The sequence below is a fragment of the Mixophyes fleayi genome, chromosome 10 (genome assembly GCF_038048845.1).
Source record: "Mixophyes fleayi isolate aMixFle1 chromosome 10, aMixFle1.hap1, whole genome shotgun sequence".
Lineage (NCBI taxonomy): Eukaryota > Metazoa > Chordata > Amphibia > Anura > Limnodynastidae > Mixophyes > Mixophyes fleayi.
The window spans coordinates 98,076,027-98,101,653 of record NC_134411.1 but is presented as its reverse complement, the minus strand read 5'-3'; the positions used below and the strand labels follow the sequence as shown (position 1 = coordinate 98,101,653).

At 40.2% G+C, this 25,627-nt stretch overlaps 1 long non-coding RNA gene across 5 annotated transcripts in view; it reads left to right on the top strand.

The window, feature by feature from the left end:
* LOC142104526 (uncharacterized) overlaps window positions 1–25,627 on the top strand; it is a 283,957-nt gene that overhangs the window by 249,873 nt on the left and 8,457 nt on the right. For all 5 annotated transcript variants that reach the window (XR_012679582.1, XR_012679581.1, XR_012679583.1 and 2 more), the window contains exon 5: window positions 6,253–6,361. This is a non-coding gene — a long non-coding RNA (uncharacterized LOC142104526). The remainder of the gene's footprint in view (window positions 1–6,252; window positions 6,362–25,627) is intronic.

The window sequence follows — 25,627 nt, the reverse complement described above, 5'->3', positions numbered from 1 at the left end:
TGTCTGGCTTCTTTGCAAGTCACGCGATGTGGTTGTAGCAGGCAGCAGGGGGAGGGTTCTGCGGCCAGTATGGGGTCGTCTCGAATCGGGTCATCATTCTTTGTCATGATATGGCACAAGAGAATGCAATAAGACCAATGTCACCCAACAGGAGCTTGAACAAGGCCTTTGTAATAATGCCTGTGCTTTGTGAGCTTGTGCTAAGCTGTGTTTGTTACCACTGTCTGTCTGCGACTGGGACATTAGTTTTTATTCTGATCTCTTGGTATTGTCTGGATTGTTTGCATGTGCTGAATGACATTCCTCTTATTTTATTTTTATATGTCTAAATATTGCACAGGACAGAATATAAAACAATATTAAAGTATGTTATGAGAATGCTGCATGTTAAGGTTTCCCCTTAGATTGTACGCTCCTCTGAGCAGGGCCATCTTTCCTCCTGTTTCCACCACTTCTAACTCTGCTCTCCAGCTACTTAGCCCTCCTCCTCGAGGGTCCTCCACCCCACGTCCACTCTCGCTCCCTCCTCCCCCCTGGGGGTCTCCCTGTCTTCCGCGCCCTCCTTCTTGGGCCCCGTCGTTTGCGGATCCTCCCTCCCCCTTCCCCGCCCTCTCTAGCTGTGCATTGAGCGTACTGAGTTGCTGTGTTTACTGTACTGTGCTGTCTCCCATTGTATTGTAATTTTGTTTGTCTCTGTACGGCGCTGCGGATGTCTTGTGGCGCCTTATAAATAAATATTAATAATAATAATAATAATAATATACACTCAGAGCTCATTGTGACCCCTATAATGACAAACGTTCTAGCCACAGCCACAGATTTACTACGTGTGTACAAGGCCCGAAGTGTACTAGGTTCTGTTCTGTGATCTCTGTTGGAGACTGGTGACCCAGATTCACACACAAGAATAATATCTGTGTCTTTATTGGGAGCAGGCGGTTAAAAGTTGCTGGTAACATGGGCAGATCCTAATGTTTATTTCCAATGGCGGTTAAGTTATTTTATGCCCCATTTGGCCACATGTGTGTAGCCAGAGTATACAGATCGGTGTGTACAGCACTGCTTGGCCACCTCCTAGAACCACCAATTACTGTGGTTGGATGACCGACACACTATTAGATCCTAAGCACCTTCCAACCGCATTATCTACCAGTCCATGTACTTGATTTGAGCCCATTTAGGCAGGATTAGGTAGGATCTTCAGTTATGGAGGGATTATTGTCTTTCAGCAAGTGATTATTATTACGAATCTGTTCTTTACTTTGTGTTCTAGCATTTCCAGCTGATTGGGTAGTCTCTATGTGTGTTTGAAAAAAGCCACCAGATCATTGTTGACCCATGGACAGGAAAAATAGACCTACATGATGGTCAAAAGTGGTCATTGTCAAGGCTTGGCAAGGACAAATTGAAGCTCCTACAACAAATTTACATGGCTACTAGGATACTTGGTGGCTGGAATTGGTTATAACACATTATATATGAATATTCAAATTTTGTTAAATTACTGATTAATCAACACTATTTGTAGAACAATCTTGGACCTCAGTCACCTTCTATTTCTTTGATATACAGGACCTTTTTAACTGTATATTTTGTAGCTGTTTCTATATTTGTCAGTTAAGATTGTGAATATTCTAATTGGCTACAAATTGGTCTTCTTGCCTAGTGAGGGTCCTAATGCTCTGATTGGCTAAAGGTTCGGCTAGTGCTGTTCATTTCACTGTTCCTTACACATATATAACACTTAGAAAAAAAACAAAATAGATAGGTGCCAAGGCATCCATGGAGAACTTTCTCGCCATAAAATGTACATGTGCATTAAGAAGAGATTGAACCCACAACTGAACGTTAGCATATACAAAAGCATAAAAATATAAACATCATGCTTTGGATCACGTTTTCTTATCCAAGCAGATATGTAATAAGCTTTCCATGCATGCATGACTCTAGAATCGGAATGGGATTACAGCTTGTGTTATTGGTTACAGTCTTATAAGTAAAGGAAATAGTGTTTGCAGACTCACACCCCTGCAAGTCTGACATTATAAATGAGCATGCTCCCTATTGCATGCTCCCTATTGTTTCTTACCCATTCCTGCAACAGATAAAGGGACTATTTAATCACACTTTTCTGAATCAGAATGTCACCTTGACTTTGAACACTTCATTTTTTTTGTTTTTGCTGTCCTTCCAATCATAGTTAAGGAAAATAGTCACTGCTTACTAATAGGCTGTATTTCTCCTTTAAATGCAATAGCCAATGTCAATCATCTTGAAAATAGTATATTAACTGCCAATAGCATTAACCATTAATAGTACAACATGTCAACGAGCGATGTTTTATTGTCTGTATTTATTTACTCTTGAAAGATTACTGTCAGTTCTGAAGAATTTATGGAGTCTGTTATAGGCAGTGAAGTTCAGATGACTGTTAATAGCTTTGAATAAAGATTGACTAATTGTCCCCACTGTATGCCGTCCATCACAAGGGATTTTAGCATTAATATTCCATGCTGTTTGTTTTTTTCAGTCTCAGCTGGCTTATGCCTTAAGAGTATCAAAGAAACTAAATTTTTTCCACAAAGGTTCCCAAAATACTACTGTGCTATAGTCACCAGAGTAGTACTGATGCATTGATGAGCCTCCTAGTTCACAGTATGCAGTTTTATCAGCCACAGATCAGCAATCCTCTGCAACAAAGCTGGAGCAGATGTGTAGCAAGAGGGAAAATGCAAGACTACAAGATAAACAAACGGTTCTCATAAGGCAATCCTCCCAATAGAACCAACCATTAATACCTTCAAATGACAAGGAACATTCGAATGTCCTCAGCTTTGGGTAGCCCAGAAATAATATTCTATTGAACCTTGGAAGATGGATGTGAAGGGTCTGTAAGGCTACTATGAATTTTCTTCTACATACAACAGATTTACAGTCTGAATGACCAGTACAACACACCAGCCAACTAGAGTAAAGGATGTACCAGCTAATGTTTGGGCCATCAACTGTGATTTTCAGAAGAGGACAATGGAAGCACAGAGCTTCTATCAGGTACTCCAAGACTAGCATTAGTAGAGTCACAAAACTGCTACAGACATCTATATACTGTAGTGGACTGGCCTTTGCAGTATTGGCCAAGGGAGAGACCTGACTAAGCCAGCACGGGGCCATATTTATAAAGCACACTTGATGCGAGGCACAAAACGTCTTGCACCGCTGCTTATGGATTCTCTGCCCAGCGCACATCAAGATACATGGATGGAAAAATGTAAAAAAAAAAAAAGATACAGCTCAGTTTAACCTCATTGAGGACTAGTTAAGGAGGTTACACAGTCTAATAAGGTCTGGTGATGGGATAACTTAGTTTACCATACTCGTTGAATCAAACTAGTAAATCTCATATTTGGAGGGTAAGAAGCAGAATCTTTCATTTTGGCAGGTGGTATGTACAATTATTTTCCCTCGAAGGCTGGGTCATCGATATTTTTCACTTAAACCGGAGTCCAAGATAGTGTCCCTTCCTGTATAGGCCATGAATCAGGTTGCCGTAAGTCCTACTTTAACTTCACTTCCTATTTACTTTTATTTCTCAGTCATCAATCTGCATTACTGCGAGACTCCCACCAGGATGAGGGACTTCAACTTTTGCAATCGGATGTAACATACCACTCTTGGCGGCAGTATTTACACTGCCATCTATACTCTCTGTCCCATGTCTGTTTCAATGTGCACTCGTAGCTTCTCTCCTCTTTTACGTGTGGTTACTTACTCAGTCGTGGCTGTCGCTGTCAGCAGGTTCCCTATTTTAGTAGACCAGCTCAGCACTAACCATTATATGATGTATAAGGAGATTCTAAGTACAACAAAAGAAATACCGTTCGTTTCGGGATGCTCTCTTCCAAGGCGAAGTCAATGGAGGACATTTTCGCATGATGTGAACATTTTCTTATCTTTCAGTGTTTTATAGTGTGTGTCTTTGCAGACGACAGACACTGTTTGAGTTACAATAAATATATTGGATATCTGGGCGCAGTGTCCTTGTTATTTACTATTATTGATCAGACATCAGAGTTGACAAGACTAATACAGGATACTTTGTTCCACGTCCATTGTGATTTACACAGCAAATATGCGCGAGATGAAACGGCATCTGCCAACACTTAGTTGTTTGTACATTTATATGTTGTTTCTAAGACCCCGATAAAGCCAGCAGAAGCCATGAGTCAAGATCACCAGCGGGTGACGCTCATATCCATCATTGTCCAGCTGTCACATGTGAAAGAATCAAAACTAACTTTGGAGCATTTTTGGAGTTGTGGGTCTGCCTTTTACTACTGATTATATATATCTGATTAGTACATGTCAGCCTTCTGCTCGGCTTCTTGAAAACGGCTGCAATTTTCATTCATCACAGGAGCTGCACAGATGCTCGGAGACGTGCCCTCGATTACATACTACATCGTGTCCCGAGCTTGACGCTCCAGCTTCCTCAATAAAGGATACTTATTGTCTCGCAGTAAGTTACTCCAGAGGAAACGGACAGCTATTTTTATATGAAAAATGAATGTGATCATTTATGCACCTGATGTTGCAGAGAATGTTGTCATTAATCTGTACTCTACTTTCATCAAGACCTTTATTCATTGCAGTTATAGCAGCAGATGGCTGGAAGAGAGAGCTAGCGTGGACATTTTGTTTTCCAGTCATTTCAATCATGTTATGAACCTTTGACCCTTTACCCCTGTACTTTAAATACTGTAATTCACTTACTGAAGTCTATTTAAAGGGTTTAATGTCAGAGAGAGGTTTCTGGACACATTATATGGCTGAAATGTCGGTCTCTAGAAATGTTGTTCTCTAGATTGCAAGCTTCAGGCACAGGCAATTTAATTACAGTACACCTAAATATTCTAAAGTCCTGTTTGTTGGTCAGTAAAGCAATGTGCCTCATTTAGAGTCCATATATGTTTGATAAATATAGGAAATGAATAATACGAATACTGTATATATTAATGAGTACTGCTGAAATTATCTAAGCTCTTTAGATAATTGGTAATACTCAAATGGACTCAACATACTTTAGAATGTTCAGATGAACTCACATAATTAAAACAAAAATGGAGGTTAGAGGATACACAGATCATCTTCTTGTTTATTGAAAAGATTTTGGTCACCATATTGGCAACTCCAGCAATCTACTTGGTTAAAAGTAAACTTGAAACCTGTGGCTATTAATGTAATTCGAGTTAGAACATAATGTGCAGTCATGGCCAAAAGTTTTGAGAATAACACAAGTACTGTTTTTCACAAAGTTTGCTGCGTCAGTGTTTCTAGACCTTTTTGTCAGATGTTACCATGGTATACTGAAGTAAAATTACAAGCATTTCATAAGTGTCAAAGGCTTTTATTGACAATTACATTAAGTTTATGCAAAGAGTCAATATTTGCAGTGTTGACCCTTCTTTTTGAAGAGCTCTGCAATTTGCCCTGGCATGCTGTCAATCAACTTCTGAGCCACATACTGACTGATGGCCGCCCATTCTTGCCTAATCAATGCTTGGAGTTTGTCAGAATTTAAGGGTTGTTTGTCCACCCGCCTCTTGAGAATGTCAGCTGGTCCTTTTGTGGCAGGGCTGAAATGCAGTGAAATGTTGTTTTTGGGATAAAGTTCATTGTCATGGCAAAAAGGGACTTTGAAATTAATTGCAATTCATCTGATCACATTTCATGACATTCTGGAGTATATGCAAATTGTCATCATAAAAACTGAGGCAGCAGACTTTGTGAAAAATAATATTTGTGTCATTCTGAAAACTTTTGGCTATGACTGTACTCCACCTACAGTCATCATTTTGTCAACAAGACATTTGTCTCTTTCCAGTGTTCTCCACTTTTATACTAAATTAACCTGGACTAAATAACAAACCTTTTACAGATTTAGCGAGGGTAGTTTAGCTAAGCAGTCTGGCTCTTCAAATTACCAGAGTCCTCAGTGCTCTCCATAACAGGTGTACGATTTCGCCCATATCAAATGCAAGTGAAAATACTGGAGAATCCAAATGTCTACAAGATGATATGGGCTATGTTGGTTGGTCTGGCTGGTAACATAAAAATAAATATATACTAAGATAGTGAGGTTACAAATGCATCACTCAATGTCAACATGTTCTAATTTGTAACAGTTGCAAGTGTCTTATGATTTAGTGCACTAGACAGTCTAGGACACCACTCATTTTGTGTTATTGTTTGTAGCGGTAGCTGTCGGTAAAGTATGTCTTCCGAGAGGAGGGGATTGCATGAAGCCATCAACATTGGACCGGTCTCCAAGACCTCATGATCTGCCCAAAGTCATCACAGCCAGGTACCATTTTACTCTGCTAGACAGTTATGTAATTAATTAAATCAAGTCTGGGGGTTAATTTTTGCTAAATTTAACCTTTGGGTGTATTAATATACTTTATTGGGGAAATGTATTGTATGGTGCACTCATCGCAGACACACAGTGGAGACAGTCATCATGTGAGCTGGAACCAGTATTCATAAACAATGCAGCCTATTATTTGTCTAGGGACCAGTGACATCACTGAGGCACCATTGCACTGTCATTGGTTCTTAATGAATAGATGGGGTACATTCTAATGATTATAGGATTAGCCATCAAATTGGCGGCCTTCACTATGTGTACAGTTGGCAGCAGATTTAAATTACATACTGTATTAGAGAGTCGTAACTGCAGTCTACCAATATTTTAGGATCTAAATGCCTTTTTGTGAGGACCCGCCGCAATGCCAGCTACAGATGACAGGTTGCAGTGCACTGTCAACTGCATATTCTTTACCACTTACTGCAATCAGCACTTTGCAAAAGCTAAAGTATATTAGAGACTTCAACTGTATGTTGCCTTTACAAGGGCTTCACTGCTACCGATCAATGCACAAGCAAAGTTTGGAATTGTGTTTATCTGCTGTTGTGTGAAAAAGTCTTGTTTTGTTTGCCCGTTTATCGACTTTGGCTTCATCCCTCATAAATCTACCTTCTCCAACCCATCTACTTCAGCTTTCTCAGTCACAATTGTACCTTCTCCAACACATCAACTTCTGAGTTGTCCCTCAAGACCTGTCCTCTCAGTACTAAGCAGCTTGGCTAGTTATAGTGTCTCTCTGATAACTACCCCAGCCAAGTGTCTCTCTCCTGGCAGCAACTAGCACCATGACACTTTCAACATAACATACATGGTCCTTTTAATGAAGTACACAAAACACAATCTAAACTGGGTACTTTTGTTTTCCCTCACATTGAGGTACTAACACCACTATATTGTCAGCTCAAATTAAGAAGATAAGTTTATCAAGCAGATTTTAAAAATGCGTTCAATATATAAAGATAAACAGGCCTAATTAGGGCACATTTTTGCTAACATAATTGCTAGGATTAACATATCTAAAATACTAAGGGCCCATAGGAGAGATAGATAACCAATTTCACTGAAAATAGTATAGAATTAAAGCATAACTGTCATCTACTCATATATATATGGTCTGGTCCCACAAAATAGCTGTCTACTGTGGGTATTAGTGGCAGGTACATTATAATACAAAACCTAGGACTAAACATGTGTAATGAACAAACAACATATATAAAATATACATAAATCAGATAAATCTACCAGGAAACACAATAAAGCTCATATATATATATATATATATATATATATATATATATATATATATATATATATATATATATATATATATATATATATATATATAAATGCCTAGTGGCGTGTGTGAAAAAAAAAAAAACAAGCTGCAGCGCCACCTGCTGGGCAGAGTTATACACTGACCTATATATTTCTTGAAGAAGTGACAGTCGGGAGTGGTTGGTGGTTGCCGGGGGTGACGAGTACGGAGAAGCAGTGATGTGAAGGTGCAGGTTATGAATACTGCCCTTCAAGGAAGACTGATTGAGCACAGCGATAAGGTGTTTAGCTGAAACGTTGTGTATCGAGAGGTTTTAGAACAGTAAGACGATGGAGATGAAGGATGTGGCGATGAAGATGAAGGATGAGGTGATGGAGAAAAATGATGAGGTGGTGACATGTGGACAAAACCACGTTAAAAAAGGGCGCTTGCGTCGGGAAGTAACGCTCTTCCCCTGAGGAGGCCTGGGCTAGGCCCAAATGCATGACAAGAATCTTTTTAACACCTTAAGTAGCTTGATTTGACTATAATGCATGAGTACCATGCACGGGTTAACTTGTATGTATATATATATATATATATATATATATATATATATATATATATATATATATATATATATACACATACATACATATATATATATATATACACACACACACACACACAAAAATTGTGCCGTCCTTTTACCAGGTTACTGATAGATAATAAAACAAATTTCAGACTGAATTCAGGAAACAAACAGAAATACCCTAATGTGTAGGAGTTGACCATTGTAAGTGCAGCCACTGCCCCAGCCTCCAATCACGCGATTGTAGCGACTCCCCTCCATTCAACCTGTACCCTGGGTTATACACATTGCATCAATACTAAAAATGATGGACAATTATGGGAAAGGAGTCCTAGAAAGTCCCTTTTGCCCTGAGCCTGTGATCGTTCTCCATGACCCTGCGGTTGACAATAAGTAAAAAAATAAAAGGAAAAATCCTCTGAAACCAGTTTTTGAAAAACTTAATTAGCAATCTTTCATGGCTGGTCCAAGGCAGGTTCTATTACAAACATAGAGCATCACAGTACATTGCATTACAAGCTGACTATTCCAACTGCTGCTGTATCACTATGACATCCGGAGCAGATGCAAGTTAACCAGAGAGCATGACCCCAACATAAGGGACTTCTTCCATAATACAGCTGCTCTAATCTCACCTAAGAACAACCCAATTAAACAATAATGTACACCAGTGTTGTGATATTCAGAATTAATTATTAAAACAGCCAGTGGAAAACATTCCGCTACAATGTATCTACAACTCGCAGACAGCACTGACAAAGAAACATTATTCTTAGATTTACAATTAATTACCCCAATGTCTATACCTAGCATTTAATTTGCATATCTTAAAACTGTTGTAAATTTCTCGGCGGTCCCTAGATTCTGGAACTTTTTTTTTCTGTAGTGATTTTTTTCCTGCAGTCACGTATAAAAGTCAATAAATATTATTATACTTTTGCAAAGCCTGGTGATAATTTTTCTTCCTTTTCTTGGAATGTTTTTCATTATTTTCCCTCCTTGTTCCTCCTGCCCTCTCATTTATAATCCCCCAAAGAACTAGGAGATATAGGAGGCTGGCTGGAAGACGAAGTGAGTGGTCAGTACCAAAGATGTTATCGGTCCCCAGGAATCCTGAACCGCTGGGTGTCTGACATACTCTATGCATCTTTTTAGTGTCAAGCTCATTAAACAAATTCCGCTCGATGTAATCCTCTGAAGGAAGAACTATGTCTGCTCTTGTGGCGAGGATTGTATGTTTTCTTTAGTATAAATATGATTTGGTCACAGCTGAACACCACTTTTGTCAAACTGAATGTAAATTAGAGAACAAATCTAAAATATACAGTGCAGTGTTTTGCAAACTTTTTTTTCCATTAAGCGCAAGCAAAAGTTCTGAGAATTTTTCCCTCCGATAATGTCAGGTAAAAATGGCAAAAATATGGTGGGTTAAACAATTTGAGCAAGGCCAACATGCTTGTGCTTATATGACTACATCACTGCCATACTGAGGGCCATTGAACCAGCAAATAAAGAATGGAAAAATCTGAATTCAAAATGTGGGCATACTGAGAGGGCATATTACCCTACTTTTTTATATCTGCCCTCCGAGAGACGCAGAAGCCAGGTATAAAAAGAAGAGGTGGGTGGCCCCTGATGACGCCGTTTGAGCCATCTCTATTGTGCAGGGGAAAGCGCATTGCATCACAGCTTCCTCTACTGGACGCCATTCATATCACCAAGTGGGTGGGGCATGGCGTACATCATTATGGCACCTTCCCACCCACTTTGCAGGCTGGTGAATGCATTTGCTGGAGCTTAGTCCATTCTCATGGGAGGTTAAGAAAAGTACAAGGAAAAGGAAGCCAATGTGGTTTGCAAAAGAAGTAGCAAGTATTGTGAAAGAAAAAAAGATGGTCTTTAGGGAATATAAGCAGACTCAGAATAATGAAGACAAAGAGGTGTATATTGCTAGACAGAAGGAGGCTAAGAAGGTAATCAGAGAATATGGCCCAGTCAGTAGTTAAAAGTGGCAAAACGTTTTTTCGGTATATATGTGAAAGAAGAAAAACAAAAGGAGGAATAATAAGACTAAAGACAGAGAATGAGAGTCTTGTTGAGGGAAACAAGGTAATAGCAGATCTCTTAATAATAATTTTTGCTCAGTGCTCACTACAGAAAGAGCGAGGAAGGGACCACAGTTAAGATGCAAGTATGCTCATACAAATGAGGGAGATACAAGTACATTTACAGAGGAGAAGGTCCTAACACAGCTTTAAAAACTGAAAGTTGATAAATCAATGGGGCCAGATGGGATATATCCAAGGACACTAAAAGAGCTTAAGGGGGTGTTGCTAACACCATTAACAGAATTATTAAATCAGTCACCAACTACAGGAGTAATTCCAGAGGACTGGAAAAGAGCGAATGTAGTCCCCCTGCAAAAATGGAAGCAAGGAAGAGGCATCTACAGACCGATGAGCCTTATATCAGTAGTAGGAAAATTGATGGAAACACTCTTACAAGAAAGAGTTGTAGGATATCTCAAATCCAGTAACCTACAGGATCCCAAAGAGCATGGATTTACTGGGGGGAGATCATGGCAAACAAATCTTATTGACTTTTTTTGACTGGGTGACTAAAGTAATAGATCAAGGAGGAGCTGTATATATATATAGCTTATCCAGATTTTAGTAAGGCATTTGACACTATTCCACATCGCAGACTGTTAAATAAACGTGAAAGCTTGGGATTGGATTCAAAGATGGTGGAATGGATAAGATATTGCTTGCAGGATAGAAAACAGAGAGTTATAGTAAATGGAGAACATTCACAGGAGGGAAAGGTTACCAGTGGAGAACCCCAAGGATCTGTACTTGGACCAGTGCTTTTTAATAACTTTATTAGAAACATTGCAAATGGTATTCAAGGGATAGTATGCCTTACTGCAGATGACACAAAGATATGCAACAAGGTAGACACACCAGGAGGGGTAAAACAAATGATTGATGATCTAGGTAGACTAGAGGAATGGTCAAGAGAGTGACAACTACAGTTTAATGCCCAAAAATGCAAAATCACGCACTTGGGTCTCAATAACCAAAGGCTAAATATATTATTAATGGCACTATAATGGAAACTACTGAGTAAGAAAGGGATCTAGGAGTCACTATTTCATGTAAGCAATGCAACAAAGCAATGAGGAAGGCAAGTCAGATGCTTGGTTGCATAGGGAGAGGAATCAGTAGCAGAAAGAAAGAAGTAATAATGGCACTGTATAGATCATTGGTTCGGCCTCATCTGGAATATTGTGTTCAGTTCTGGAGGCCATATCTCCAGAAGGATATAAATACATTACAGACTGCACAAAGAAGGGCAACTAAAATGGTGCATGGCCTACAGCACAAAACTTACCTGGAAAGACTAAAATAACTTAATATGTATAGTTTGGAGCAGAGAAGGGAACGGGGGGACATGATAGAAACTTTCAAATATATCAAGGGTTTGAACAAGGTGCAGGAGGGAAACATTCTTCAAAGGAAGAGACGTACTAGAACACGAGGACATGCACTGACACTGGGGGAAGTAGGGTCAGGGTCAGAGGACATTTAAAGAAAAACTACTTCACAGAAAGGGTAGTGGATAAGTGGAATAGCCTCCCATCTGAGGTGGTAGAAACTAATACAGTAGAGCAGTTTAAACATGCTTGGGATAGACATAAGAATATTCTTATAAAGTATAAGGGATCAAATAAGGTTTAAGTTTACCAGAGGTTATTAAAGCAATGTTTCTATGTTCCCAGTAATCCAGAAGTCTCCCATTCACGGACCTGAGCCTCTAAGATATGAGATAAGTGGATGATGTTCTCTAAGTACCAATGGTCAGAATGTCAGACGAGCACAATGAGTACTTCTTCTCTATAACAAAACACCCCCTATACGCACTGGTTTATTTACAGTATGTTAACGAAATCGGGAATTCCAGACACTGTATAACATAACATTACCATTCATTTAAAAGACAGGCAGTTAACAATTTACCCCAAATCGTGGCCAGTTCAAGACCAAGCAGAAGCCACGAGGAAAAGTGCCTTTGGGGGGCCCCCCTCCACATAAATATCAGGATAATGATTTCAGCAATGCAGCTACAATGTGTTCCATGTAATCTAGTTCTCAGCCCATACAATGACATCAAATTCCGCTATTCACGTGCATCACTGAAGTCATGAACATTGCTAATTTTACCTGCTTTTCTAATAGCTTCTTCTTAATTTTGCAGACGAATACGCGACTACCGTGTTTACCTGCACCCTCTTCTACTATGGTAGTCCTTCCTTTGAGCAGTGCTATAGGAAGGGTGCGGTGAACAAGAAAAGGGAGCGGGATTGTATGTTCGGGGGCCTGATGTGCTCTTCTGGGAAACAAAATTGGGGATTTACTGTGCATGCTCAGAACAGTTGCTTCTTAAACCAGAATTCTCTAAATTTTGCTATGGAGGTTGGCAGTTAAATGTTACGCTGATGTGGTCTTGGGCTCTGAGTTCCAGATTCGAAACAAAATAATAATGAAAAAAAAAGTAAAGAAAGACAAAAATTAAAAATAACTTTAACAAAAAAAATGGGAAAAATGCTTTATTTAACTAAAAAAAAACACTTGTTTGCAGTGCATCTCTACTGTAGCCTTCTTGAGATCCAGAAGACCCTGGAGAAGGCTACCACCGGTGATGGTTAAATAGGGAGAAGCCCCAAATCTGGATCTAGGGCTTTTCATAAATAGACCCCTTAATTCTGCTTTAAACACAGGTGTAGGTACATATTAGGTATATATTTTCTGTATAACACTAGACAGTTCTAGGATTAGTACAGTGGCTGTGCAGATACATGGATATACAGAATAGGTGTTAATGAACCTGTGGTGTCTATAAATATATGTTCGTTAGTGGTAACAAAAAGAACTCATAATATCCTCCAAATTGTTGAGGTCTCCTGTCCTCCAGTTGTGAATTGCCACTTAAGATGGATTAAACTGTTCCCTTGTACTTGTGCCTAAGATGATGTCCACCTTTTCATAGGTTTTAAGGACAACCATTCTGGGTTTTATGTAGATGTAAAAACTAGAGATGGTCACTGACCCCCGTGTTTTGGTTTTGGATTCGGTTTTGGATCTGGATTACCGTCGTGTTTTGGTTTTGGTTTTGCAAAACCGCCATTGCGTGTTTTGGTTTTGGTTTTGTTTTGCTATTTTTTTGGAAAATCCATGTTTTTGGGCCTAAATTAACCCAATTTAGTGCTCCAACTGTTTTAGAGACAAGTAATCTAATTGTTGAGGTAATAAATCATCCAAAAAAACAGTTTAATTCTTCGTTGGTAGGCCTATTCTACACACAAAACAGATTGTCTTCCTCTCCATCTATGCATATTGGCAATGCAGCCATCGTCTTTGAATGTATATTACACCCTACACTTATAGTTAAATATGTAAAGAAATGGAAAAAGCCAGTTTGGTTTCTGTCTCTCAAGGCCCCCCTCCACTTGTATAAAATACCAAAAAATTCAGCCATTATAGACTGTACAATATTAATTGACATGGAGAAAGCCAGTTTGGTTTCTGTCTCTCTAGGCCCCCCTCCACTTGTATAAAATACCAAAAAATTCAGCCATTATAGACTGTACAATATTAATTGACATGGAGAAAGCCAGTTTGGTTTCTGTCTCTCTAGGCCCCCCTCCACTTGTATAAAATACCAAAAAATTCAGCCATTATAGACTGTACAATATTAATTGACATGGAAAAAGCCAGTGTGGTTTCTGTCTCTCTAGGCCCCCCTCCACTTGTATAAAATACCCAAAAATTCAGCCATTATAGACTGTACAATATTATGAAAAATGGACAAAGCCAGTTTAGGGTCACTCTGTCTATGACACCCTACCCTTAAGGATAAATTGCCCTAACAGCAGCCTTTCAAGATGGTATGTGATATGGAAATGCCACAAGTCCCTTTCCTCTTTGGGGGTAGATTGCACCCTACACTTACATAGAAAGTTTTAAAAAGATGTTATCGGCATCATCTTCAGCTTAATCCTCACCCTCATCAGTGTGTACGTCATCATCACAGACTATCAATTCATCGCCGCTTGAATCCGCCATTAGAGAACAGTCAGTGCTTGGATGTCTTGGATGGTGAAGGCCTTCCTCGTGGAAGATGTAGTTCATTTTTATAAACATCATTTTCTCCACATTTTTGGGAAGTAACCTTCTACGGCGATCACTGACTAAGTTCCCTGCTGTGCTGAACACTCGTTCAGAGTACACACTGGAGGGTGGGCAGCTTAGGTATTGCAAAGCAAGTTTGTACATGGGTTTCCAAATGGCCTGCTTTTCTTCCCAGTAAGGAAAGGGACTGTCTGACATTTCCATATCAACTACCTCTTGAAAGTAATCCTCCACCATCCTTTGCATGTTTATACTCATATTGGATGGAGTTATGGGCAAAGTGACACATTTTTTTGAAAAATCCTTCAAACCAGCCCAGATGTTAAATTGTTCTGGTCTGCCCCCTGTGTCTTCCCTGCTTCTTTTTTGGAAATTTAATTTTTTACGAGCAACAGCTTGAGAAAGTGAAGGAGGACACGTCGTCAAGCCGAGGCCCAGTTCAGCGGCCAACTTGCTGAGCAATAGCTCCTTGCAAAAGTTCACATCTCGCTCATTTACAAGTAAAGACTCAATGTAGGTTTTAAACCTTGGATCAAGCACAGTGGCCAAAACGTACTGATCCGAGTTCAAGATCTTAATAACTCGAGGATCATTGTAAAGCGAATTAAGTACTTGATCGACAAGGCCAACATACTTTGCTGAATTGCTTGCTTTCAGCTCCTCCTTCATTTTCTCAAGCTGCTTTTCCAATAGTCTAATTAAAGGAATGACTTGGCTCAAACTAGCAGAGTCTGCACTGACCTCACATGTCACAACTTCAAATGGTTTCAGCACCTTGCACAGCACTGAAAGGATTCCCCACTGTGCAAGAGTGAAATACATCCCCCCTCCTTTCCCAATGTCATGACTTGTGCAATATGCTTGGATGGCTTTGCGCTGTTCCTCCATCCTCTGAAGCATGTACAGGGTGGAATTCCACCGAGTTACCACCTCTTGCTTAAGTTGGTGGCAGGGCAAGTTAAACTGCTCTTGGAGCTGCTGTAATCTCCTACATGCTGTGGCTGAATGCCTGAAATGGCCTGAAATTTTACGGGCCACCGAAAGCATCTCCTGCACCTCACGGTTATTTCGTAGGAAGCTCTGCACCACCAAGTTGATGGTGTGAGCAAAACAGGGAATATGTTGGAAATCACCCAGCTGTAATGCTCGCACTATATTGTTGGCGTTATCTGAAATGACATACCCTGGGGAAAGTCCGAGTGGTATAAGCCATGCATCAATCACATCTCTCAGTTTGCGTAACAAATTGTCAGCCGTATGCCTGTTAGTGAAGCCGGTGATACAAAGAGTGGCCTGCCTGTGACAAATGTTACGTAGTGGTGTACATGCTGCTGCTGTTCCTGCTGGTGAAGGTGAATGACCAACCCAGTGGGCTGTCACAGTCATATAGTCTTTGGTTTGGCCACTTCCACTTGTCCACATATCTGTGGTTAAGTGAACAGTGGGCAGAATGGCATTTTTCAGCGCAATCTCTACATTTTTACACACTTTTTGGTATAGTTGTGGAATAGCTTTACGGGAGAAATGGTGTCGCGATGGAATTCTGTAACGCGGACACAAAACCTCAATTAACTGTGAAAAACCAGCTGCGTTTATTGTGGAGATTGGACGCAGATCTAACACTAACATTGCAGCCATGGCGTCTGTGATTCGCTTGGCGACTGGGTGACTGCTGTCATATTTGCTTCCCCTCGCAAATGATTGTTTCACAGTTAATTGCTGAAATGTAGGACTGCTCATTTTATTAACCTGCCTCTGGGATGACGATTCACCCCCAGCAGCAGCAACAGCAGCAGCAGGACTAACGCTTTCTTCAGAGGAATCAATAATAGTGCCGGAGTCATCCAGCCTTAAGTGGGATGCCGGGCTAACTCCGAGCGCTACTGAGGATATTGATGAGGATGGTGTGGTGGGTGTATTTTGTAGCCGTCGGTATGTCGGTGAGCGGAGGGTCTTAGCTGATGAGGGAGTGCTTGTATTCTTTTGGGAAGAACTTTCAGCTTTTCCCAACACTTTGCCATGAACTCTCGTTAAATGGCGTAACATAGACGAGGTTCCAAGATGGTTAAGGTCCCTCCCTCGACTGACTGTGGCTTCACATACACTACAAATGGCTATACAATTGTTGTCTGGATTTGGGTAGAAATAATTCCACACATAAGAAGTGGATTTTTTTGTTTTATGCCCAGGCATGACAATGACCTTTTTCTTGTCACGTGCCAGAACTGCTGCCACTGGTGCAGGACTTACACAAACAACCTCATCAACATCCTCATTAGCGCCCTCGTCGCCTACACAAATCTCCCCCTCATCCTCTTCTAATTCCAAAGTGGCATCCTCAATTTGGGTATCACCGGCTACACTCGGGCTATTAAGGCACACATCAGCAGAATGCTCACGATTAGACATCCCACTGTTGGATGGACTCTCCACAGGGATTGTTGTCATTTGTGAATCAGATCAAATATTCTCCTGTAATGCCTCACTGTTATCTTGCAGCTCGGCTTTGACGCGTAACAGTAGTTGTGCACCAATTGTAGGCTGGGTAACTTTTTGGGATCTGCCACTAATAGCCAAAGGTGAAGGCCTCATTCTCTCTTTGCCACTGCGTGTGTAGAATGGCATGCTTGCAATTTTTTTTTTATCGTCACTTAACTTTTGCTCAGTTACACTTCTTTTTCGCTTCAATACAGTAAATTTTTTTTTGGTTTTTGTTTTTTGCACTAATTTGAAAACACTCTGTTGTTTGACATCGCCTTGGCCAGATGACGTACTGGGAACACTAACATCAGGACTGGTGACAGAACCTGGTTGCTCATTCAGATCATATGTGGACTGCTTTGAATCCATTCTGAGCGCAAACCACTGGGGAGTGCTAAAAATTATTGAGTAGATACTGCTGACAGATATGACTTTTGACAGCCAGAAATATTAATGCACAATTAGGGAGGACACCCCAAAAGCACTGAGGAGTGCTAAAAATTATTTAGTAGATACTGCTGACAGATATGACTTTTGACAGCCAGAAATATTAATGCACAATTAGGGAGGACACCCCAAAAGCACTGAGGAGTGCTAAAAATTATTTAGTAGATACTGCTGACAGATATGACTTTTGACAGCCAGAAATATTAATGCACAATTAGGGAGGACACCCCAAAAGCACTGAGGAGTGCTAAAAATTATTTAGTAGATACTGCTGACAGATATGACTTTTGACAGCCAGAAATATTTATGCACAATTATGGGGGACACCTCAAAAGCGCTGGGGAGTGCCAAATATGAAGAAAAAATAATAAACCTCTATCCTCCTCTCTGCACTAGCGATTTTGGTTAGAGCAATTGCAAGAACAATATTGTATTCTCTGTCCCTGCTCTAATTAGCCTATGACTACACCCTGCTCTCTCCCTCTGTCAAATGGCGATGGATTGCTGTGGAGGCGTGTATTTATAAAGTTGAAGTATCGCGAGAACCGAGCCCCGAGATCCGACGACGTCACAATGACGTTCGGCCTCGATTTGGATTCGGAATGGGCGGGAGAGTACCGAGCTGCTCAGCTCGGTACTCGGATACCCAAAGTTCGGGTGGGTTCGGTTCTCGGAGAACCGGACCCGCCCATCTCTAGTAAAAACAGACATTCCTAAGAATGCTGTATACCTTGTTACATAGTAACAGTGGTATTGATTTGTTTCCTCAGAAACCATTAGTCCCTGTGTTCTTAGAGCTCATTGACGCTGATGTTCTCACTGCAAGTGTCTTCCGTTACATTGCAATGCAGTACACTCTAAATGGTAAAGTGTTATCTATATGAAAACGGATGGACAACAGTCTTCTTCTGCTATTGGTCCCACCTTTCTCTATCAATCAGTTCTTGTTTGAGCTTGTTTGGGTCTGCTGCATACAGCAGCCTCTGACTCAGTTCTTGTTTGGGTCTGCTGCATACAGCAGCCTCTGACTCAGTTCTTGTTTGGGTCTGCTGCATACAGCAGCCTCTGACTCCCTTCTTGATTTCCTAAATTTTGACCCTGTCTTTGATCTTTGCTTGTGACCTTAACTTCAAACTAGAGAAGAACCCGCTAAAATCCCAAAGAATGCCCCTAAATTTACATAGATAACCATTATAAAAGTGAGTATCTTGGGATTATTCCATCCTAGAATTGATCACATGTCAGAAGAGAGCGACAAGGTGATCTATTACTAATAAGCACATTACACTGTTACACTGTCTGGAATTATGTATAAAGACCATTTGGGAGGGCTGCTGAGAATGACCTCAACCATAATACAGCCTTATCAAAAGCAGACGCTGAGCGTGGGGCCTATGGTTGGATGAACGCATGGACCCCCTTTTCACGTTACAGTCACTTTCTCCCATCCACAATACAGCTCAGCTTATAGGGATTGAAGGTCCGAGTTCTTTGTCCCCTACCCTCTCCTTATAGCACTCCTGTATTTCAGTACCTACTATAATCAAACCATATAAGACTACAACAATTTCACTGCCCAAAAGTGTTGTTGGCTGTCACCAAGATCAGCACTAACTGTGTCAATTACCGATACCTGGCACTAATGGAGGTGAACGCTAGAGAAACACAGGAAGGGAGGTAAACAGAAATCAAGGCTGAAGGGGAACCCAAATATATAACAACAGGATCATAATATAAATACATAGGTAACACATACAGTGATGTAGAAAAGGGAATGCAGTGGGAGACATACAAATGAGAGGAAAGAAAATAAGAGCTGCTGAAATGTGTTTAACTGATGATTATAGATAATTTTGCATATGAAGTCAGGTAGGTGTAAGAAGGGGGCACAGAAAGAAAAAGTAAAGTAGGCAAGGAGGAATAGTAGGATATTAAAACAAAGCCTAGCAATAAAAGGTACACCTCAACTACTTCTATGAAACGTTTAGTAAAACAATGATATTGTGTGTCTAGAGGACATTGATAGAGGTCTTGACAAAGGAGAATGGGGGAAACCTATTCCAAATTTTCCTAAACTGAATCTTCCTGTTCTATAGAAGCCTTGTCAGTATCGGCTACTTGCCATTACCATAGCCTGCTTAAAAGAAGAGTACTTGAGAATATTCAGTAATCCTAACCCACCTGAAGGTCAGAAAGGGAACAGAGTCCAGTGCTCGGTGGTCGCTTTCTCTGTTTGTATCATGAAATTACCTTCTGTATCAAGTTTATAGCTGCAGAAAATTAATGGACGAAAATGCCTGACATTTATAAAAACCCTACAGATCGGAGTACACAGAATCCTTAAACAAGGTTTTTCACTTTCAAAATTTGTGTGGGTCCCTTCCTGAGACCTCCACCATTTGCTGCACTTAGTAGGGTCCTGGAGGTCGGCTAAATTCAATGCACTATTAAAGTGTAAACCCCCTTAAAGTTCAATGTTGCACGCAAGGGCTAACATCCTTTAGAACCTGCTGCTGAAAATTGCTGATAACATGGGACTGAGGCTGTCATTTAGTTCTATGAGCTTTGTATCTTATTGTATAGCTATATAGATGGGGGGAGTGAGATCAATGTATCCATTTCCATATAATCATTTTAATGGAGGAGGAATTCTCTTTGGAATAATTTGAATGTACAATTTTAAAGTATAATATTTGAAACAATTATGAAATGAATTAAATGGCTTACAAGGGCACAGCAGCTAAGACAAAAGGCAATCTCCACCAAATAGAAATATTACAATATTTACTATGCGCTGGTTCTGCCGCGTGATTGGAGCCTTAGAACCAATACCTTTTCCATGTAAGAGTATGATAAAATGATATCTCCAGTGAAGGTAGAATGCATTATATATAACAGCCAGATAAACACTCTCATTTCTCCTCCAATACTGAATTCTAATAAGGAGCATTTTACGAATGTTATAATTTATAACAGTAGGTGAAGGACTATATCAGGTTATATGTGTCTACTTATCTCTTGAATTAGTGCATTGCTTTAAGATCTGCTAAGTGGCATATCATATAATTGTAACTATCAGTCTACATTAGAATTAAAAGTAGTAATGGGTTTGCAAAGATTAATCTCAAGTTAAAACAAGCAGACTGGTCCCAAATCAGCCAAACATAGAAAGTGCATCCAATTGGCACCACACATCGCCTTGGTTTATACATGGTCCACCCTGGGCACTTTAACACCTAAAGCTCTGCTACTAGGAGATGCCTCTGCAACCGAGCAGTGTGCTAAGATGTGTAACTATTGTCACTTCCAATCAAAATAACTTCTCTGTTTATTTACTGCTCGGTTTAGACTCATTTATGATTTAAATTAATCATAAGATTGAGTCAAGGTGGCAATTGTGTGTTGAACTTTTAATTATATTGCTCGGAGCCCCCTCAAATAAGGAGCATCTCTTCTAAATAAGGACAGTTGGGGGATAGATATGTTTGCCTCAGATCTACTTGTCTGGTTTATGCAGCATCTCCTTGTATACACACAGCCAGTACCTTATCGCAGTCGCCAGCGGCGGCGGCTTTAGGACCCAGAGATGGGTGGGGGCCTGTAGCCTCTGCACACCGTGCAGTAGTTCAACCACTGCCTGTACTCACTATTATCTGCTGAAATGGGGATGTTGTGCACATGAGCTGGCCCCTGCTTATGCTCAAAGGAGTGGATGGGGGGCCACGGGAACACGAGTTGCATGGCCAGACCCCCATCCAAATTTTTCCACAGGGTCTAGTAATGTTAACCCCCCCTCCCTCGACTGTCAGTAATCCCCAGTGAATTGGTAAGCTAAATAATAATAATAATCATGGGTCATCCCACAAATAAAATTGTACAGACCGATTAACCAATATGTGTGGAAGGGAAATAATACATGGGAAATTTCCCACTGACCTTTTGCTTTTCTATAAAGTGGATACTGTTTGTTCCTGTAACATGTTACATGCACTCTGTACAGATGAAACTTCCATCATTTTGCATAACAAAACCCCTGCATTACGCTATGACTATGCCAAATTATTTTGCATATTTAATTTTCCAAGAACCTTTTATTTCAATTACACAGCATTGTAATCAGCGCCGTACATTACTGTGGACGTCACTAGCCCCATTTGGCAAAAGTACTTAAGTAACAAGGATTTTCCGAGTTGTATGCTCTATATACATCTGTTAAATTACTCCGAGATCTCATTAAATAAAGCTAATGTACTTGTAAAACAGTAGGGAGAAGCTGTATATCATTGTAATGGCTGGAGTCAGCCATTCTGTCGGGGAGAAAGCCAAGGAGGGCAGGTGAATGCTGGTCAGTGTACAGGTTCCCAGCCTATAAATCAGGTCTCTTTGCTGCCTAGTTATTGTGTATTTCTAAGATGAGAGATTGATAGTAGCTTGGAAGATGAATTTGCCCGTGCACCCTTTCTGATATATATAAATATATATTTTTTTTGCTTCTCATCTTTGCCAAAGGGATAATGCTCCTATTTTTCCGGTGATCATTTGTTTTAGATTAGAAACAGCATGAAGACACAGGAAGATGCCTTCCTAGACTCCAAAGCATAAGGACATGCAGATGTACCATGGTCCCAGGTGAGCCCCCTCACCGGAGGAAGGCAAGACCTGAAGGAGGATTTTGGCTGTGGTACTGGATGGATATTCATCCAGAAGTAAGATGAAATGTGGACACTAAAAGACGTTCTCTTTCTCTCAGCAAACAAGGAATAAAGAGATACAGATGGGTTTTCTACAATATATTAATCTAAACGTCTGATTAGCAGAAAGGAAACATTCTGTATTTAGAAGGGTTGTCCACCTTCAGATGCCTGTATATTGGCCAGGAGGGGCTGTTTGTCTTCTTTGTCCTGGACACCACTCAGAGCTGCTTTGTTTATATAATGATATTCAAATATGCAGAGAAGGTCTGGGGCGTGCCCAAGTACAATAAAAAATTAACCAATAAAGCCAAGTTTTTATTGAAAGTTGCAGAAGGGTGTGCAAAGGCACTGAGGGGGGTATTCAATTGTTAGCGAGTTTGGAAGTTCGAGCGTGAAAAGTCATTTTTTTGCTATTTTACCTTATTTTCGAGCGCGAAAACTTCTCACGCAATTCTATTCTTTTTTTTTTTTTACCGAAACGGTGTTATCGCGCTCCAAGCGTTTGTCAATGTTAAAGTATAGGCTGGCTGCGAACCCTTAGCGGAAACAGCTATTTAATTGTTTTTTAACGCAGAGTGTGAAAAAGGCAAATATGCTGTTTTATCTCGCACCTCCTTGGTCTGCTCAAAGAAATTTTTTTTTTATTAAGTTAAGAAAAATATACATTAAACTGAGAAAATAGGTGTAAAAGTTCATAAAAGTAACCTAAAAAAAAGAAAAAGTACTAAAAAAAAGTGTATAATAATTAATCATTTTTGGAAATTTCCCCCTTTAGAAAAAACCATAGTGGTGCATGTATTTAAACTTTTTTATATTATTTTTTTGTTTTTAAGGGTGGGGGGGGTGGTTGTGCCAAAAGTATCATGTTTTTTTATTTATTTTTTAAAAGCAAAATCGTTTGCTCCCCACTCTATTTAGTCTTCGCCCTAGTGCTGGCAGGCTATTGCTGTGTGAAAAATTTGACGTAGGGTTCCCCCTAATTTAATTGAACCAGCACTAGGCAAACCAGCCGGGGTGATAGGCACTATAACAGGGGGGGGAACGCAGTTTGGGTCCTACGGCCATAATGACAAAACACCCACAGACTGTTCATCGCTGGCCTGGATTCCCTAGGGATTGTGGTCTGCTGAAAAATGTAAGCGGGCCACCCCCCTAGGGACACCCAGGCCAGTTCCGATAGCACTAGGGCTCTTCCTACTACCCCTGGGCTGTGGGTAGTAGGGTAATAAATGGGGATTTTGTATGAAAAAAAAAAAAAAAAAATTTTTTTTTACTTGTGGAACTACATGTCCCAGCCAGCCATGTTGTCCTAAATAGTGTGGGCATGCTGCTACTTGTCTAACTGCAAGCACCAGCGTACCCATAGCACCCAGGGCATGTTTGCACTTGTAGTAGAACCACAAGTGCCAACATGCTCTTACACCCACGGCTGGCTGTGATCTGTAGTTCCACAAAGCAAAATGTTAAATAAAAGCACAACACCCTCATTCCAACCACAAATCTTTATTAAAAATAATAAAACCCCAAGAAATACAGTAAACACCCTCATGTACACCATAGATTTTTATTTAAAACCCCCCCAAAACAAAATACTTCCCATGGACGAAATCCTCATTTTTATGATGCTTTACATACACACACTCATTTACGCAAAGTCCCAACAAATATTTGTACCTTCGAAGAAATGTCTGGCTTGCCCACTGTCCCACAAATATTTGTACCTTACAAATGTCCATGCTTGGCCAGTGTTCAATGTTTGTAAATTTCAAAAAATGTACCTCCTTGTAAAATCTTTAATTCTGCTGTACAGGGGGGGGGCATTGTTGCTTGCAGTGCTGGGGCCCTTCTTCATTGCAGTGTGGGGGCCCATTCTCCTGTGCAGTGCTGGGGCCCTTCTTGATTGCAGTGTAGGGGCCCAATCTCGTTTGCAGTGCTGGGGCCATTCTTGATTGCATTAATTTACTTTTATTTTTCTATAGGAAAATGAGTGCCTTAACCACTCCTCATTTCAAACTCGCTAGGACCAATAATAGAGCGCGAGGGGGTGAATGCAAAAAAACAATTGAATTGAGTGTTTTGTTTTTTTAAAACGCACACTCGAACAGGAAAAAACGAGCGCGTTTTTTTTTTTTTTTCGAGCGCGAAATTTTAACGCATCTCGCTAACAATTGAATACCCCCCATAGTTTGCTTTAAATATACTCTACTGCAATTCAGGGAGTGCACTGTAAGTGACATTCTAGCATTGGAGAACAGGATCTCATACTGCATGGGAGAAATAAGTAGTTGTGCTGGTATTAAGATTAAGTTCCTGCATAACAGAATGTCAGCTAATGTCAGAGCCACAGCCTGTATTATACCTGTGTGAGTATAGAGGTCTAGCTGTGTATTATACCTGTGTGAGTATAGAGGTCTAGCTGTGTATTATACCTGTGTGAGTATAGAGGTCTAGCTGTGTATTATACCTGTGTGAGTATAGAGGTCTAGCTGTGTATTATACCTGTGTGAGTATAGAGGTCTAGCTGTGTATTATACATGTGTGAGTATAGAGGTCTAGCTGTGTATTATACATGTGTGAGTATAGAGGTCTAGCTGTGTATTATACATGTGTGAGTATAGAGGTCTAGCTGTGTATTATACATGTGTGAGTATAGAGGTCTAGCTGTGTATTATATCTGTGTGAGTATAGAGGTCTAGCTGTGTATTATACCTGTGTGAGTATAGAGGTCTAGCTGTGTATTATACATGTGTGAGTATAGAGGTCTAGCTGTGTATTATACATGTGTGAGTATAGAGGTCTAGTTGTGTATTATACCTGTGTGAGTATAGAGGTCTAGCTGTGTATTATACATGTGTGAGTATAGAGGTCTAGCTGTGTATTATACATGTGTGAATATAGAGGTCTAGCTGTGTATTATACATGTGTGAGTATAGAGGTCTAGCTGTGTATTATATCTGTGTGAGTATAGAGGTCTAGCTGTGTATTATACCTGTGTGAGTATAGAGGTCTAGCTGTGTATTATACATGTGTGAGTATAGAGGTCTAGCTGTGTATTATACATGTGTGAGTATAGAGGTCTAGCTGTGTATTATACATGTGTGAGTATAGAGGTCTAGCTGTGTATCATACATGTGTGAGTATAGAGGTCTAGCTGTGTATCATACCTGTGTGAGTATAGAGGTCTAGCTGTGTATCATACCTGTGTGAGTATAGAGGTCTAGCTGTGTATCATACATGTGTGAGTATAGAGGTCTAGCTGTGTATTATACCTGTGTGAGTAGAGGTCTAGCTGTGTATTATACCTGTGTGAGTATAGAGGTCTAGCTGTGTATCATACCTGTGTGAGTATAGAGGTCTAGCTGTGTATCATACCTGTGTGAGTATAGAGGTCTAGCTGTGTATCATACATGTGTGAGTATAGAGGTCTAGCTGTGTATTATACCTGTGTGAGTAGAGGTCTAGCTGTGTATTATACCTGTGTGAGTATAGAGGTCTAGCTGTGTATCATACATGTGTGAGTATGGTGGTCTTTTCATGCACTAT